The 16,311-nt window shown below is 46.2% G+C and overlaps 10 non-coding genes and 1 pseudogene across 10 annotated transcripts; all 11 read left to right on the top strand.

Annotated features, from left to right (window-relative positions):
- On the top strand, nucleotides 1–172 carry LOC142289151 (U2 spliceosomal RNA; annotated as a pseudogene; the record flags this gene model as incomplete).
- A 1,387-nt stretch (nucleotides 173–1,559) lies between these two features.
- On the top strand, nucleotides 1,560–1,750 carry LOC142289118 (U2 spliceosomal RNA). The gene has a single exon (XR_012749655.1). It is a non-coding gene; the product is annotated as a U2 spliceosomal RNA (small nuclear RNA).
- Nucleotides 1,751–3,137: 1,387 nt separating this feature from the next.
- LOC142289129 (U2 spliceosomal RNA) lies at nucleotides 3,138–3,328 on the top strand. Its single transcript, XR_012749666.1, has one exon. It is a non-coding gene; the product is annotated as a U2 spliceosomal RNA (small nuclear RNA).
- A 1,387-nt stretch (nucleotides 3,329–4,715) lies between these two features.
- Nucleotides 4,716–4,906, top strand: LOC142289150 (U2 spliceosomal RNA). The gene has a single exon (XR_012749686.1). It is a non-coding gene; the product is annotated as a U2 spliceosomal RNA (small nuclear RNA).
- Nucleotides 4,907–6,293: 1,387 nt separating this feature from the next.
- On the top strand, nucleotides 6,294–6,484 carry LOC142289140 (U2 spliceosomal RNA). The gene has a single exon (XR_012749677.1). It is a non-coding gene; the product is annotated as a U2 spliceosomal RNA (small nuclear RNA).
- A 1,387-nt stretch (nucleotides 6,485–7,871) lies between these two features.
- LOC142289152 (U2 spliceosomal RNA) lies at nucleotides 7,872–8,062 on the top strand. The gene has a single exon (XR_012749687.1). It is a non-coding gene; the product is annotated as a U2 spliceosomal RNA (small nuclear RNA).
- A 1,387-nt stretch (nucleotides 8,063–9,449) lies between these two features.
- On the top strand, nucleotides 9,450–9,640 carry LOC142289153 (U2 spliceosomal RNA). Its single transcript, XR_012749688.1, has one exon. It is a non-coding gene; the product is annotated as a U2 spliceosomal RNA (small nuclear RNA).
- Nucleotides 9,641–11,027: 1,387 nt separating this feature from the next.
- Nucleotides 11,028–11,218, top strand: LOC142289119 (U2 spliceosomal RNA). Its single transcript, XR_012749656.1, has one exon. It is a non-coding gene; the product is annotated as a U2 spliceosomal RNA (small nuclear RNA).
- A 1,387-nt stretch (nucleotides 11,219–12,605) lies between these two features.
- On the top strand, nucleotides 12,606–12,796 carry LOC142289120 (U2 spliceosomal RNA). The gene has a single exon (XR_012749657.1). It is a non-coding gene; the product is annotated as a U2 spliceosomal RNA (small nuclear RNA).
- Nucleotides 12,797–14,183: 1,387 nt separating this feature from the next.
- On the top strand, nucleotides 14,184–14,374 carry LOC142289121 (U2 spliceosomal RNA). Its single transcript, XR_012749658.1, has one exon. It is a non-coding gene; the product is annotated as a U2 spliceosomal RNA (small nuclear RNA).
- A 1,387-nt stretch (nucleotides 14,375–15,761) lies between these two features.
- Nucleotides 15,762–15,952, top strand: LOC142289122 (U2 spliceosomal RNA). The gene has a single exon (XR_012749659.1). It is a non-coding gene; the product is annotated as a U2 spliceosomal RNA (small nuclear RNA).
- The last annotated feature ends 359 nt before the right edge of the window (nucleotides 15,953–16,311 follow it).

Here is a 16,311-nt window from a genome sequence, read left to right on the forward strand (position 1 = left end):
GCTAAGATCAAGTGTAGTATCTGTTCTTATCAGTTTAATATCTGATACGTCCCCTATCTGGGGACCATATATTAAATGGATTTTTAGAACAGGGAGATGGAAAAAGAGCTTGCTCTGTCCACTCCACGCATTGACCTGGTATTGCAGTACCTCCAGGAACGGTGCACCCCTTCTTAACCCAGTTTCCAAAAGCAGAACTCAATTCACCTGATTCATATTAGCCCGATTTAATGAATTGGAAGAAAGCATACGTCTTCATATGCACCTCAATTTGGCCCATTCACTTTTCACACTTCCTCCTTTTGTTTTTTATCTTTCACACTTTTGACTTTCTTTATTCATCCAAATAGCAAACTCATCACCACTCAACCTGACCAACTCGGCTATGTCCCCGTGCTGCAGTTCTCTGTCTTATCTAGATCATTTGCAATTGAATGGAATAGATCCCTTTTGGACAAAGTGGATTCACCTGCTGCTGCAGTGACCACAGGTGTGATAACATCTAGAATTGGCATCTGGTGCGATCTCTCCGCTTCCACTCCAAAGAAAGTTACCTGTTTATTCCTATCATGCATTGGTTTTTGGGGTTTTCTTTGAGTAATGATGATCTCTTTAGTAGTCTGTTGGCGCCCTCTCCTGGAGGAATAGTTTGCTTGCTCTTGGACATTCTAAAAGAGAGGTCATGATAGACATTGAGCTTCTGAGCTCAATTGGGGACAGTCATGGGTGATGAATGTTTGCAACCTACTGCGAAGCCTCATACCGCAATATAAGGAACGTCAAATACTAAGAAAGGGCGGCCTATGAAAGAATTACTACTTTCAATAAGTACACTTAAACGGCTAATTGGGAATAGAAAAACTGTAAAAAGCCCTCTGAGAAAGCCCCCCTCTAACCTTTGATAGTAAGCTTTTCTGTAGTCTGCCTGTTGATGTATTTTCCGTTTGAACTGTGCACAACATGAAGAGACGGAACACTGGCGGCTTGTCACAATGCCCCCCGATGACATCACAATAGCGCTGCTGCCTAGAAAACAAGCTGCGCAGAAGAAGTTGTTCTTTGGGTGGGAGGGTGGGCTAGTGGAAGGAGGGGGCAATCTCTTTTTTTCCCGGGTGGTAGGGGGATGACAGGAGAAGGGAAGCGGGTGGTGAGAAAGGTACAGAGGGCAGGGTTTGGGGGCTGGGAAGGAAAGGGAAAAGATTAGGGTTTGGGGATGATGAAAGGGCTTTCTACGGGTAAGGATGGCAAAGGGTGGCAGTGACGGAAAGTCAGGCAACCTGTCCTGTCCGTCTTTTTGTATCGTGAATTGGAAAGACTGCAAGGGGGAGGGGAGTTGCTTGCGCCCTAAAGGAGGAGTTATTCAGATTCATTGCAGTGGGCGGCGGCTGCAAAACGCACCATTCTTCTTGTTTTGGCTCTGCAAAGCAGCCTTTTCAAGGGTTGGCTTGGGTGACAAAATGTCTTGTGTAGGCGTGGGTTTGTCTCCCTCTCGCTCTCTCTCCCTAAGATGTGTCCGGCATAGGCCAGGGTGCCACTCGAGGCCCAAACCAATTCTGGTTATCGCTTCTCGGCCTTTTGGCTAAGATCAAGTGTAGTATCTGTTCTTATCAGTTTAATATCTGATACGTCCCCTATCTGGGGACCATATATTAAATGGATTTTTAGAACAGGGAGATGGAAAAAGAGCTTGCTCTGTCCACTCCACGCATTGACCTGGTATTGCAGTACCTCCAGGAACGGTGCACCCCTTCTTAACCCAGTTTCCAAAAGCAGAACTCAATTCACCTGATTCATATTAGCCCGATTTAATGAATTGGAAGAAAGCATACGTCTTCATATGCACCTCAATTTGGCCCATTCACTTTTCACACTTCCTCCTTTTGTTTTTTATCTTTCACACTTTTGACTTTCTTTATTCATCCAAATAGCAAACTCATCACCACTCAACCTGACCAACTCGGCTATGTCCCCGTGCTGCAGTTCTCTGTCTTATCTAGATCATTTGCAATTGAATGGAATAGATCCCTTTTGGACAAAGTGGATTCACCTGCTGCTGCAGTGACCACAGGTGTGATAACATCTAGAATTGGCATCTGGTGCGATCTCTCCGCTTCCACTCCAAAGAAAGTTACCTGTTTATTCCTATCATGCATTGGTTTTTGGGGTTTTCTTTGAGTAATGATGATCTCTTTAGTAGTCTGTTGGCGCCCTCTCCTGGAGGAATAGTTTGCTTGCTCTTGGACATTCTAAAAGAGAGGTCATGATAGACATTGAGCTTCTGAGCTCAATTGGGGACAGTCATGGGTGATGAATGTTTGCAACCTACTGCGAAGCCTCATACCGCAATATAAGGAACGTCAAATACTAAGAAAGGGCGGCCTATGAAAGAATTACTACTTTCAATAAGTACACTTAAACGGCTAATTGGGAATAGAAAAACTGTAAAAAGCCCTCTGAGAAAGCCCCCCTCTAACCTTTGATAGTAAGCTTTTCTGTAGTCTGCCTGTTGATGTATTTTCCGTTTGAACTGTGCACAACATGAAGAGACGGAACACTGGCGGCTTGTCACAATGCCCCCCGATGACATCACAATAGCGCTGCTGCCTAGAAAACAAGCTGCGCAGAAGAAGTTGTTCTTTGGGTGGGAGGGTGGGCTAGTGGAAGGAGGGGGCAATCTCTTTTTTTCCCGGGTGGTAGGGGGATGACAGGAGAAGGGAAGCGGGTGGTGAGAAAGGTACAGAGGGCAGGGTTTGGGGGCTGGGAAGGAAAGGGAAAAGATTAGGGTTTGGGGATGATGAAAGGGCTTTCTACGGGTAAGGATGGCAAAGGGTGGCAGTGACGGAAAGTCAGGCAACCTGTCCTGTCCGTCTTTTTGTATCGTGAATTGGAAAGACTGCAAGGGGGAGGGGAGTTGCTTGCGCCCTAAAGGAGGAGTTATTCAGATTCATTGCAGTGGGCGGCGGCTGCAAAACGCACCATTCTTCTTGTTTTGGCTCTGCAAAGCAGCCTTTTCAAGGGTTGGCTTGGGTGACAAAATGTCTTGTGTAGGCGTGGGTTTGTCTCCCTCTCGCTCTCTCTCCCTAAGATGTGTCCGGCATAGGCCAGGGTGCCACTCGAGGCCCAAACCAATTCTGGTTATCGCTTCTCGGCCTTTTGGCTAAGATCAAGTGTAGTATCTGTTCTTATCAGTTTAATATCTGATACGTCCCCTATCTGGGGACCATATATTAAATGGATTTTTAGAACAGGGAGATGGAAAAAGAGCTTGCTCTGTCCACTCCACGCATTGACCTGGTATTGCAGTACCTCCAGGAACGGTGCACCCCTTCTTAACCCAGTTTCCAAAAGCAGAACTCAATTCACCTGATTCATATTAGCCCGATTTAATGAATTGGAAGAAAGCATACGTCTTCATATGCACCTCAATTTGGCCCATTCACTTTTCACACTTCCTCCTTTTGTTTTTTATCTTTCACACTTTTGACTTTCTTTATTCATCCAAATAGCAAACTCATCACCACTCAACCTGACCAACTCGGCTATGTCCCCGTGCTGCAGTTCTCTGTCTTATCTAGATCATTTGCAATTGAATGGAATAGATCCCTTTTGGACAAAGTGGATTCACCTGCTGCTGCAGTGACCACAGGTGTGATAACATCTAGAATTGGCATCTGGTGCGATCTCTCCGCTTCCACTCCAAAGAAAGTTACCTGTTTATTCCTATCATGCATTGGTTTTTGGGGTTTTCTTTGAGTAATGATGATCTCTTTAGTAGTCTGTTGGCGCCCTCTCCTGGAGGAATAGTTTGCTTGCTCTTGGACATTCTAAAAGAGAGGTCATGATAGACATTGAGCTTCTGAGCTCAATTGGGGACAGTCATGGGTGATGAATGTTTGCAACCTACTGCGAAGCCTCATACCGCAATATAAGGAACGTCAAATACTAAGAAAGGGCGGCCTATGAAAGAATTACTACTTTCAATAAGTACACTTAAACGGCTAATTGGGAATAGAAAAACTGTAAAAAGCCCTCTGAGAAAGCCCCCCTCTAACCTTTGATAGTAAGCTTTTCTGTAGTCTGCCTGTTGATGTATTTTCCGTTTGAACTGTGCACAACATGAAGAGACGGAACACTGGCGGCTTGTCACAATGCCCCCCGATGACATCACAATAGCGCTGCTGCCTAGAAAACAAGCTGCGCAGAAGAAGTTGTTCTTTGGGTGGGAGGGTGGGCTAGTGGAAGGAGGGGGCAATCTCTTTTTTTCCCGGGTGGTAGGGGGATGACAGGAGAAGGGAAGCGGGTGGTGAGAAAGGTACAGAGGGCAGGGTTTGGGGGCTGGGAAGGAAAGGGAAAAGATTAGGGTTTGGGGATGATGAAAGGGCTTTCTACGGGTAAGGATGGCAAAGGGTGGCAGTGACGGAAAGTCAGGCAACCTGTCCTGTCCGTCTTTTTGTATCGTGAATTGGAAAGACTGCAAGGGGGAGGGGAGTTGCTTGCGCCCTAAAGGAGGAGTTATTCAGATTCATTGCAGTGGGCGGCGGCTGCAAAACGCACCATTCTTCTTGTTTTGGCTCTGCAAAGCAGCCTTTTCAAGGGTTGGCTTGGGTGACAAAATGTCTTGTGTAGGCGTGGGTTTGTCTCCCTCTCGCTCTCTCTCCCTAAGATGTGTCCGGCATAGGCCAGGGTGCCACTCGAGGCCCAAACCAATTCTGGTTATCGCTTCTCGGCCTTTTGGCTAAGATCAAGTGTAGTATCTGTTCTTATCAGTTTAATATCTGATACGTCCCCTATCTGGGGACCATATATTAAATGGATTTTTAGAACAGGGAGATGGAAAAAGAGCTTGCTCTGTCCACTCCACACATTGACCTGGTATTGCAGTACCTCCAGGAACGGTGCACCCCTTCTTAACCCAGTTTCCAAAAGCAGAACTCAATTCACCTGATTCATATTAGCCCGATTTAATGAATTGGAAGAAAGCATACGTCTTCATATGCACCTCAATTTGGCCCATTCACTTTTCACACTTCCTCCTTTTGTTTTTTATCTTTCACACTTTTGACTTTCTTTATTCATCCAAATAGCAAACTCATCACCACTCAACCTGACCAACTCGGCTATGTCCCCGTGCTGCAGTTCTCTGTCTTATCTAGATCATTTGCAATTGAATGGAATAGATCCCTTTTGGACAAAGTGGATTCACCTGCTGCTGCAGTGACCACAGGTGTGATAACATCTAGAATTGGCATCTGGTGCGATCTCTCCGCTTCCACTCCAAAGAAAGTTACCTGTTTATTCCTATCATGCATTGGTTTTTGGGGTTTTCTTTGAGTAATGATGATCTCTTTAGTAGTCTGTTGGCGCCCTCTCCTGGAGGAATAGTTTGCTTGCTCTTGGACATTCTAAAAGAGAGGTCATGATAGACATTGAGCTTCTGAGCTCAATTGGGGACAGTCATGGGTGATGAATGTTTGCAACCTACTGCGAAGCCTCATACCGCAATATAAGGAACGTCAAATACTAAGAAAGGGCGGCCTATGAAAGAATTACTACTTTCAATAAGTACACTTAAACGGCTAATTGGGAATAGAAAAACTGTAAAAAGCCCTCTGAGAAAGCCCCCCTCTAACCTTTGATAGTAAGCTTTTCTGTAGTCTGCCTGTTGATGTATTTTCCGTTTGAACTGTGCACAACATGAAGAGACGGAACACTGGCGGCTTGTCACAATGCCCCCCGATGACATCACAATAGCGCTGCTGCCTAGAAAACAAGCTGCGCAGAAGAAGTTGTTCTTTGGGTGGGAGGGTGGGCTAGTGGAAGGAGGGGGCAATCTCTTTTTTTCCCGGGTGGTAGGGGGATGACAGGAGAAGGGAAGCGGGTGGTGAGAAAGGTACAGAGGGCAGGGTTTGGGGGCTGGGAAGGAAAGGGAAAAGATTAGGGTTTGGGGATGATGAAAGGGCTTTCTACGGGTAAGGATGGCAAAGGGTGGCAGTGACGGAAAGTCAGGCAACCTGTCCTGTCCGTCTTTTTGTATCGTGAATTGGAAAGACTGCAAGGGGGAGGGGAGTTGCTTGCGCCCTAAAGGAGGAGTTATTCAGATTCATTGCAGTGGGCGGCGGCTGCAAAACGCACCATTCTTCTTGTTTTGGCTCTGCAAAGCAGCCTTTTCAAGGGTTGGCTTGGGTGACAAAATGTCTTGTGTAGGCGTGGGTTTGTCTCCCTCTCGCTCTCTCTCCCTAAGATGTGTCCGGCATAGGCCAGGGTGCCACTCGAGGCCCAAACCAATTCTGGTTATCGCTTCTCGGCCTTTTGGCTAAGATCAAGTGTAGTATCTGTTCTTATCAGTTTAATATCTGATACGTCCCCTATCTGGGGACCATATATTAAATGGATTTTTAGAACAGGGAGATGGAAAAAGAGCTTGCTCTGTCCACTCCACGCATTGACCTGGTATTGCAGTACCTCCAGGAACGGTGCACCCCTTCTTAACCCAGTTTCCAAAAGCAGAACTCAATTCACCTGATTCATATTAGCCCGATTTAATGAATTGGAAGAAAGCATACGTCTTCATATGCACCTCAATTTGGCCCATTCACTTTTCACACTTCCTCCTTTTGTTTTTTATCTTTCATACTTTTGACTTTCTTTATTCATCCAAATAGCAAACTCATCACCACTCAACCTGACCAACTCGGCTATGTCCCCGTGCTGCAGTTCTCTGTCTTATCTAGATCATTTGCAATTGAATGGAATAGATCCCTTTTGGACAAAGTGGATTCACCTGCTGCTGCAGTGACCACAGGTGTGATAACATCTAGAATTGGCATCTGGTGCGATCTCTCCGCTTCCACTCCAAAGAAAGTTACCTGTTTATTCCTATCATGCATTGGTTTTTGGGGTTTTCTTTGAGTAATGATGATCTCTTTAGTAGTCTGTTGGCGCCCTCTCCTGGAGGAATAGTTTGCTTGCTCTTGGACATTCTAAAAGAGAGGTCATGATAGACATTGAGCTTCTGAGCTCAATTGGGGACAGTCATGGGTGATGAATGTTTGCAACCTACTGCGAAGCCTCATACCGCAATATAAGGAACGTCAAATACTAAGAAAGGGCGGCCTATGAAAGAATTACTACTTTCAATAAGTACACTTAAACGGCTAATTGGGAATAGAAAAACTGTAAAAAGCCCTCTGAGAAAGCCCCCCTCTAACCTTTGATAGTAAGCTTTTCTGTAGTCTGCCTGTTGATGTATTTTCCGTTTGAACTGTGCACAACATGAAGAGACGGAACACTGGCGGCTTGTCACAATGCCCCCCGATGACATCACAATAGCGCTGCTGCCTAGAAAACAAGCTGCGCAGAAGAAGTTGTTCTTTGGGTGGGAGGGTGGGCTAGTGGAAGGAGGGGGCAATCTCTTTTTTTCCCGGGTGGTAGGGGGATGACAGGAGAAGGGAAGCGGGTGGTGAGAAAGGTACAGAGGGCAGGGTTTGGGGGCTGGGAAGGAAAGGGAAAAGATTAGGGTTTGGGGATGATGAAAGGGCTTTCTACGGGTAAGGATGGCAAAGGGTGGCAGTGACGGAAAGTCAGGCAACCTGTCCTGTCCGTCTTTTTGTATCGTGAATTGGAAAGACTGCAAGGGGGAGGGGAGTTGCTTGCGCCCTAAAGGAGGAGTTATTCAGATTCATTGCAGTGGGCGGCGGCTGCAAAACGCACCATTCTTCTTGTTTTGGCTCTGCAAAGCAGCCTTTTCAAGGGTTGGCTTGGGTGACAAAATGTCTTGTGTAGGCGTGGGTTTGTCTCCCTCTCGCTCTCTCTCCCTAAGATGTGTCCGGCATAGGCCAGGGTGCCACTCGAGGCCCAAACCAATTCTGGTTATCGCTTCTCGGCCTTTTGGCTAAGATCAAGTGTAGTATCTGTTCTTATCAGTTTAATATCTGATACGTCCCCTATCTGGGGACCATATATTAAATGGATTTTTAGAACAGGGAGATGGAAAAAGAGCTTGCTCTGTCCACTCCACGCATTGACCTGGTATTGCAGTACCTCCAGGAACGGTGCACCCCTTCTTAACCCAGTTTCCAAAAGCAGAACTCAATTCACCTGATTCATATTAGCCCGATTTAATGAATTGGAAGAAAGCATACGTCTTCATATGCACCTCAATTTGGCCCATTCACTTTTCACACTTCCTCCTTTTGTTTTTTATCTTTCACACTTTTGACTTTCTTTATTCATCCAAATAGCAAACTCATCACCACTCAACCTGACCAACTCGGCTATGTCCCCGTGCTGCAGTTCTCTGTCTTATCTAGATCATTTGCAATTGAATGGAATAGATCCCTTTTGGACAAAGTGGATTCACCTGCTGCTGCAGTGACCACAGGTGTGATAACATCTAGAATTGGCATCTGGTGCGATCTCTCCGCTTCCACTCCAAAGAAAGTTACCTGTTTATTCCTATCATGCATTGGTTTTTGGGGTTTTCTTTGAGTAATGATGATCTCTTTAGTAGTCTGTTGGCGCCCTCTCCTGGAGGAATAGTTTGCTTGCTCTTGGACATTCTAAAAGAGAGGTCATGATAGACATTGAGCTTCTGAGCTCAATTGGGGACAGTCATGGGTGATGAATGTTTGCAACCTACTGCGAAGCCTCATACCGCAATATAAGGAACGTCAAATACTAAGAAAGGGCGGCCTATGAAAGAATTACTACTTTCAATAAGTACACTTAAACGGCTAATTGGGAATAGAAAAACTGTAAAAAGCCCTCTGAGAAAGCCCCCCTCTAACCTTTGATAGTAAGCTTTTCTGTAGTCTGCCTGTTGATGTATTTTCCGTTTGAACTGTGCACAACATGAAGAGACGGAACACTGGCGGCTTGTCACAATGCCCCCCGATGACATCACAATAGCGCTGCTGCCTAGAAAACAAGCTGCGCAGAAGAAGTTGTTCTTTGGGTGGGAGGGTGGGCTAGTGGAAGGAGGGGGCAATCTCTTTTTTTCCCGGGTGGTAGGGGGATGACAGGAGAAGGGAAGCGGGTGGTGAGAAAGGTACAGAGGGCAGGGTTTGGGGGCTGGGAAGGAAAGGGAAAAGATTAGGGTTTGGGGATGATGAAAGGGCTTTCTACGGGTAAGGATGGCAAAGGGTGGCAGTGACGGAAAGTCAGGCAACCTGTCCTGTCCGTCTTTTTGTATCGTGAATTGGAAAGACTGCAAGGGGGAGGGGAGTTGCTTGCGCCCTAAAGGAGGAGTTATTCAGATTCATTGCAGTGGGCGGCGGCTGCAAAACGCACCATTCTTCTTGTTTTGGCTCTGCAAAGCAGCCTTTTCAAGGGTTGGCTTGGGTGACAAAATGTCTTGTGTAGGCGTGGGTTTGTCTCCCTCTCGCTCTCTCTCCCTAAGATGTGTCCGGCATAGGCCAGGGTGCCACTCGAGGCCCAAACCAATTCTGGTTATCGCTTCTCGGCCTTTTGGCTAAGATCAAGTGTAGTATCTGTTCTTATCAGTTTAATATCTGATACGTCCCCTATCTGGGGACCATATATTAAATGGATTTTTAGAACAGGGAGATGGAAAAAGAGCTTGCTCTGTCCACTCCACGCATTGACCTGGTATTGCAGTACCTCCAGGAACGGTGCACCCCTTCTTAACCCAGTTTCCAAAAGCAGAACTCAATTCACCTGATTCATATTAGCCCGATTTAATGAATTGGAAGAAAGCATACGTCTTCATATGCACCTCAATTTGGCCCATTCACTTTTCACACTTCCTCCTTTTGTTTTTTATCTTTCACACTTTTGACTTTCTTTATTCATCCAAATAGCAAACTCATCACCACTCAACCTGACCAACTCGGCTATGTCCCCGTGCTGCAGTTCTCTGTCTTATCTAGATCATTTGCAATTGAATGGAATAGATCCCTTTTGGACAAAGTGGATTCACCTGCTGCTGCAGTGACCACAGGTGTGATAACATCTAGAATTGGCATCTGGTGCGATCTCTCCGCTTCCACTCCAAAGAAAGTTACCTGTTTATTCCTATCATGCATTGGTTTTTGGGGTTTTCTTTGAGTAATGATGATCTCTTTAGTAGTCTGTTGGCGCCCTCTCCTGGAGGAATAGTTTGCTTGCTCTTGGACATTCTAAAAGAGAGGTCATGATAGACATTGAGCTTCTGAGCTCAATTGGGGACAGTCATGGGTGATGAATGTTTGCAACCTACTGCGAAGCCTCATACCGCAATATAAGGAACGTCAAATACTAAGAAAGGGCGGCCTATGAAAGAATTACTACTTTCAATAAGTACACTTAAACGGCTAATTGGGAATAGAAAAACTGTAAAAAGCCCTCTGAGAAAGCCCCCCTCTAACCTTTGATAGTAAGCTTTTCTGTAGTCTGCCTGTTGATGTATTTTCCGTTTGAACTGTGCACAACATGAAGAGACGGAACACTGGCGGCTTGTCACAATGCCCCCCGATGACATCACAATAGCGCTGCTGCCTAGAAAACAAGCTGCGCAGAAGAAGTTGTTCTTTGGGTGGGAGGGTGGGCTAGTGGAAGGAGGGGGCAATCTCTTTTTTTCCCGGGTGGTAGGGGGATGACAGGAGAAGGGAAGCGGGTGGTGAGAAAGGTACAGAGGGCAGGGTTTGGGGGCTGGGAAGGAAAGGGAAAAGATTAGGGTTTGGGGATGATGAAAGGGCTTTCTACGGGTAAGGATGGCAAAGGGTGGCAGTGACGGAAAGTCAGGCAACCTGTCCTGTCCGTCTTTTTGTATCGTGAATTGGAAAGACTGCAAGGGGGAGGGGAGTTGCTTGCGCCCTAAAGGAGGAGTTATTCAGATTCATTGCAGTGGGCGGCGGCTGCAAAACGCACCATTCTTCTTGTTTTGGCTCTGCAAAGCAGCCTTTTCAAGGGTTGGCTTGGGTGACAAAATGTCTTGTGTAGGCGTGGGTTTGTCTCCCTCTCGCTCTCTCTCCCTAAGATGTGTCCGGCATAGGCCAGGGTGCCACTCGAGGCCCAAACCAATTCTGGTTATCGCTTCTCGGCCTTTTGGCTAAGATCAAGTGTAGTATCTGTTCTTATCAGTTTAATATCTGATACGTCCCCTATCTGGGGACCATATATTAAATGGATTTTTAGAACAGGGAGATGGAAAAAGAGCTTGCTCTGTCCACTCCACGCATTGACCTGGTATTGCAGTACCTCCAGGAACGGTGCACCCCTTCTTAACCCAGTTTCCAAAAGCAGAACTCAATTCACCTGATTCATATTAGCCCGATTTAATGAATTGGAAGAAAGCATACGTCTTCATATGCACCTCAATTTGGCCCATTCACTTTTCACACTTCCTCCTTTTGTTTTTTATCTTTCACACTTTTGACTTTCTTTATTCATCCAAATAGCAAACTCATCACCACTCAACCTGACCAACTCGGCTATGTCCCCGTGCTGCAGTTCTCTGTCTTATCTAGATCATTTGCAATTGAATGGAATAGATCCCTTTTGGACAAAGTGGATTCACCTGCTGCTGCAGTGACCACAGGTGTGATAACATCTAGAATTGGCATCTGGTGCGATCTCTCCGCTTCCACTCCAAAGAAAGTTACCTGTTTATTCCTATCATGCATTGGTTTTTGGGGTTTTCTTTGAGTAATGATGATCTCTTTAGTAGTCTGTTGGCGCCCTCTCCTGGAGGAATAGTTTGCTTGCTCTTGGACATTCTAAAAGAGAGGTCATGATAGACATTGAGCTTCTGAGCTCAATTGGGGACAGTCATGGGTGATGAATGTTTGCAACCTACTGCGAAGCCTCATACCGCAATATAAGGAACGTCAAATACTAAGAAAGGGCGGCCTATGAAAGAATTACTACTTTCAATAAGTACACTTAAACGGCTAATTGGGAATAGAAAAACTGTAAAAAGCCCTCTGAGAAAGCCCCCCTCTAACCTTTGATAGTAAGCTTTTCTGTAGTCTGCCTGTTGATGTATTTTCCGTTTGAACTGTGCACAACATGAAGAGACGGAACACTGGCGGCTTGTCACAATGCCCCCCGATGACATCACAATAGCGCTGCTGCCTAGAAAACAAGCTGCGCAGAAGAAGTTGTTCTTTGGGTGGGAGGGTGGGCTAGTGGAAGGAGGGGGCAATCTCTTTTTTTCCCGGGTGGTAGGGGGATGACAGGAGAAGGGAAGCGGGTGGTGAGAAAGGTACAGAGGGCAGGGTTTGGGGGCTGGGAAGGAAAGGGAAAAGATTAGGGTTTGGGGATGATGAAAGGGCTTTCTACGGGTAAGGATGGCAAAGGGTGGCAGTGACGGAAAGTCAGGCAACCTGTCCTGTCCGTCTTTTTGTATCGTGAATTGGAAAGACTGCAAGGGGGAGGGGAGTTGCTTGCGCCCTAAAGGAGGAGTTATTCAGATTCATTGCAGTGGGCGGCGGCTGCAAAACGCACCATTCTTCTTGTTTTGGCTCTGCAAAGCAGCCTTTTCAAGGGTTGGCTTGGGTGACAAAATGTCTTGTGTAGGCGTGGGTTTGTCTCCCTCTCGCTCTCTCTCCCTAAGATGTGTCCGGCATAGGCCAGGGTGCCACTCGAGGCCCAAACCAATTCTGGTTATCGCTTCTCGGCCTTTTGGCTAAGATCAAGTGTAGTATCTGTTCTTATCAGTTTAATATCTGATACGTCCCCTATCTGGGGACCATATATTAAATGGATTTTTAGAACAGGGAGATGGAAAAAGAGCTTGCTCTGTCCACTCCACGCATTGACCTGGTATTGCAGTACCTCCAGGAACGGTGCACCCCTTCTTAACCCAGTTTCCAAAAGCAGAACTCAATTCACCTGATTCATATTAGCCCGATTTAATGAATTGGAAGAAAGCATACGTCTTCATATGCACCTCAATTTGGCCCATTCACTTTTCACACTTCCTCCTTTTGTTTTTTATCTTTCACACTTTTGACTTTCTTTATTCATCCAAATAGCAAACTCATCACCACTCAACCTGACCAACTCGGCTATGTCCCCGTGCTGCAGTTCTCTGTCTTATCTAGATCATTTGCAATTGAATGGAATAGATCCCTTTTGGACAAAGTGGATTCACCTGCTGCTGCAGTGACCACAGGTGTGATAACATCTAGAATTGGCATCTGGTGCGATCTCTCCGCTTCCACTCCAAAGAAAGTTACCTGTTTATTCCTATCATGCATTGGTTTTTGGGGTTTTCTTTGAGTAATGATGATCTCTTTAGTAGTCTGTTGGCGCCCTCTCCTGGAGGAATAGTTTGCTTGCTCTTGGACATTCTAAAAGAGAGGTCATGATAGACATTGAGCTTCTGAGCTCAATTGGGGACAGTCATGGGTGATGAATGTTTGCAACCTACTGCGAAGCCTCATACCGCAATATAAGGAACGTCAAATACTAAGAAAGGGCGGCCTATGAAAGAATTACTACTTTCAATAAGTACACTTAAACGGCTAATTGGGAATAGAAAAACTGTAAAAAGCCCTCTGAGAAAGCCCCCCTCTAACCTTTGATAGTAAGCTTTTCTGTAGTCTGCCTGTTGATGTATTTTCCGTTTGAACTGTGCACAACATGAAGAGACGGAACACTGGCGGCTTGTCACAATGCCCCCCGATGACATCACAATAGCGCTGCTGCCTAGAAAACAAGCTGCGCAGAAGAAGTTGTTCTTTGGGTGGGAGGGTGGGCTAGTGGAAGGAGGGGGCAATCTCTTTTTTTCCCGGGTGGTAGGGGGATGACAGGAGAAGGGAAGCGGGTGGTGAGAAAGGTACAGAGGGCAGGGTTTGGGGGCTGGGAAGGAAAGGGAAAAGATTAGGGTTTGGGGATGATGAAAGGGCTTTCTACGGGTAAGGATGGCAAAGGGTGGCAGTGACGGAAAGTCAGGCAACCTGTCCTGTCCGTCTTTTTGTATCGTGAATTGGAAAGACTGCAAGGGGGAGGGGAGTTGCTTGCGCCCTAAAGGAGGAGTTATTCAGATTCATTGCAGTGGGCGGCGGCTGCAAAACGCACCATTCTTCTTGTTTTGGCTCTGCAAAGCAGCCTTTTCAAGGGTTGGCTTGGGTGACAAAATGTCTTGTGTAGGCGTGGGTTTGTCTCCCTCTCGCTCTCTCTCCCTAAGATGTGTCCGGCATAGGCCAGGGTGCCACTCGAGGCCCAAACCAATTCTGGTTATCGCTTCTCGGCCTTTTGGCTAAGATCAAGTGTAGTATCTGTTCTTATCAGTTTAATATCTGATACGTCCCCTATCTGGGGACCATATATTAAATGGATTTTTAGAACAGGGAGATGGAAAAAGAGCTTGCTCTGTCCACTCCACGCATTGACCTGGTATTGCAGTACCTCCAGGAACGGTGCACCCCTTCTTAACCCAGTTTCCAAAAGCAGAACTCAATTCACCTGATTCATATTAGCCCGATTTAATGAATTGGAAGAAAGCATACGTCTTCATATGCACCTCAATTTGGCCCATTCACTTTTCACACTTCCTCCTTTTGTTTTTTATCTTTCACACTTTTGACTTTCTTTATTCATCCAAATAGCAAACTCATCACCACTCAACCTGACCAACTCGGCTATGTCCCCGTGCTGCAGTTCTCTGTCTTATCTAGATCATTTGCAATTGAATGGAATAGATCCCTTTTGGACAAAGTGGATTCACCTGCTGCTGCAGTGACCACAGGTGTGATAACATCTAGAATTGGCATCTGGTGCGATCTCTCCGCTTCCACTCCAAAGAAAGTTACCTGTTTATTCCTATCATGCATTGGTTTTTGGGGTTTTCTTTGAGTAATGATGATCTCTTTAGTAGTCTGTTGGCGCCCTCTCCTGGAGGAATAGTTTGCTTGCTCTTGGACATTCTAAAAGAGAGGTCATGATAGACATTGAGCTTCTGAGCTCAATTGGGGACAGTCATGGGTGATGAATGTTTGCAACCTACTGCGAAGCCTCATACCGCAATATAAGGAACGTCAAATACTAAGAAAGGGCGGCCTATGAAAGAATTACTACTTTCAATAAGTACACTTAAACGGCTAATTGGGAATAGAAAAACTGTAAAAAGCCCTCTGAGAAAGCCCCCCTCTAACCTTTGATAGTAAGCTTTTCTGTAGTCTGCCTGTTGATGTATTTTCCGTTTGAACTGTGCACAACATGAAGAGACGGAACACTGGCGGCTTGTCACAATGCCCCCCGATGACATCACAATAGCGCTGCTGCCTAGAAAACAAGCTGCGCAGAAGAAGTTGTTCTTTGGGTGGGAGGGTGGGCTAGTGGAAGGAGGGGGCAATCTCTTTTTTTCCCGGGTGGTAGGGGGATGACAGGAGAAGGGAAGCGGGTGGTGAGAAAGGTACAGAGGGCAGGGTTTGGGGGCTGGGAAGGAAAGGGAAAAGATTAGGGTTTGGGGATGATGAAAGGGCTTTCTACGGGTAAGGATGGCAAAGGGTGGCAGTGACGGAAAGTCAGGCAACCTGTCCTGTCCGTCTTTTTGTATCGTGAATTGGAAAGACTGCAAGGGGGAGGGGAGTTGCTTGCGCCCTAAAGGAGGAGTTATTCAGATTCATTGCAGTGGGCGGCGGCTGCAAAACGCACCATTCTTCTTGTTTTGGCTCTGCAAAGCAGCCTTTTCAAGGGTTGGCTTGGGTGACAAAATGTCTTGTGTAGGCGTGGGTTTGTCTCCCTCTCGCTCTCTCTCCCTAAGATGTGTCCGGCATAGGCCAGGGTGCCACTCGAGGCCCAAACCAATTCTGGTTATCGCTTCTCGGCCTTTTGGCTAAGATCAAGTGTAGTATCTGTTCTTATCAGTTTAATATCTGATACGTCCCCTATCTGGGGACCATATATTAAATGGATTTTTAGAACAGGGAGATGGAAAAAGAGCTTGCTCTGTCCACTCCACGCATTGACCTGGTATTGCAGTACCTCCAGGAACGGTGCACCCCTTCTTAACCCAGTTTCCAAAAGCAGAACTCAATTCACCTGATTCATATTAGCCCGATTTAATGAATTGGAAGAAAGCATACGTCTTCATATGCACCTCAATTTGGCCCATTCACTTTTCACACTTCCTCCTTTTGTTTTTTATCTTTCACACTTTTGACTTTCTTTATTCATCCAAATAGCAAACTCATCACCACTCAACCTGACCAACTCGGCTATGTCCCCGTGCTGCAGTTCTCTGTCTTATCTAGATCATTTGCAATTGAATGGAATAGATCCCTTTTGGACAAAGTGGATTCACCTGCTGCTGCAGTGACCACAGGTGTGATAACATCTAGAATTGGCATCTGGTGCGATCTCTCC

This window comes from Anomaloglossus baeobatrachus, unplaced genomic scaffold, assembly GCF_048569485.1.
Source record: "Anomaloglossus baeobatrachus isolate aAnoBae1 unplaced genomic scaffold, aAnoBae1.hap1 Scaffold_902, whole genome shotgun sequence".
Classification (NCBI taxonomy): domain Eukaryota; kingdom Metazoa; phylum Chordata; class Amphibia; order Anura; family Aromobatidae; genus Anomaloglossus; species Anomaloglossus baeobatrachus.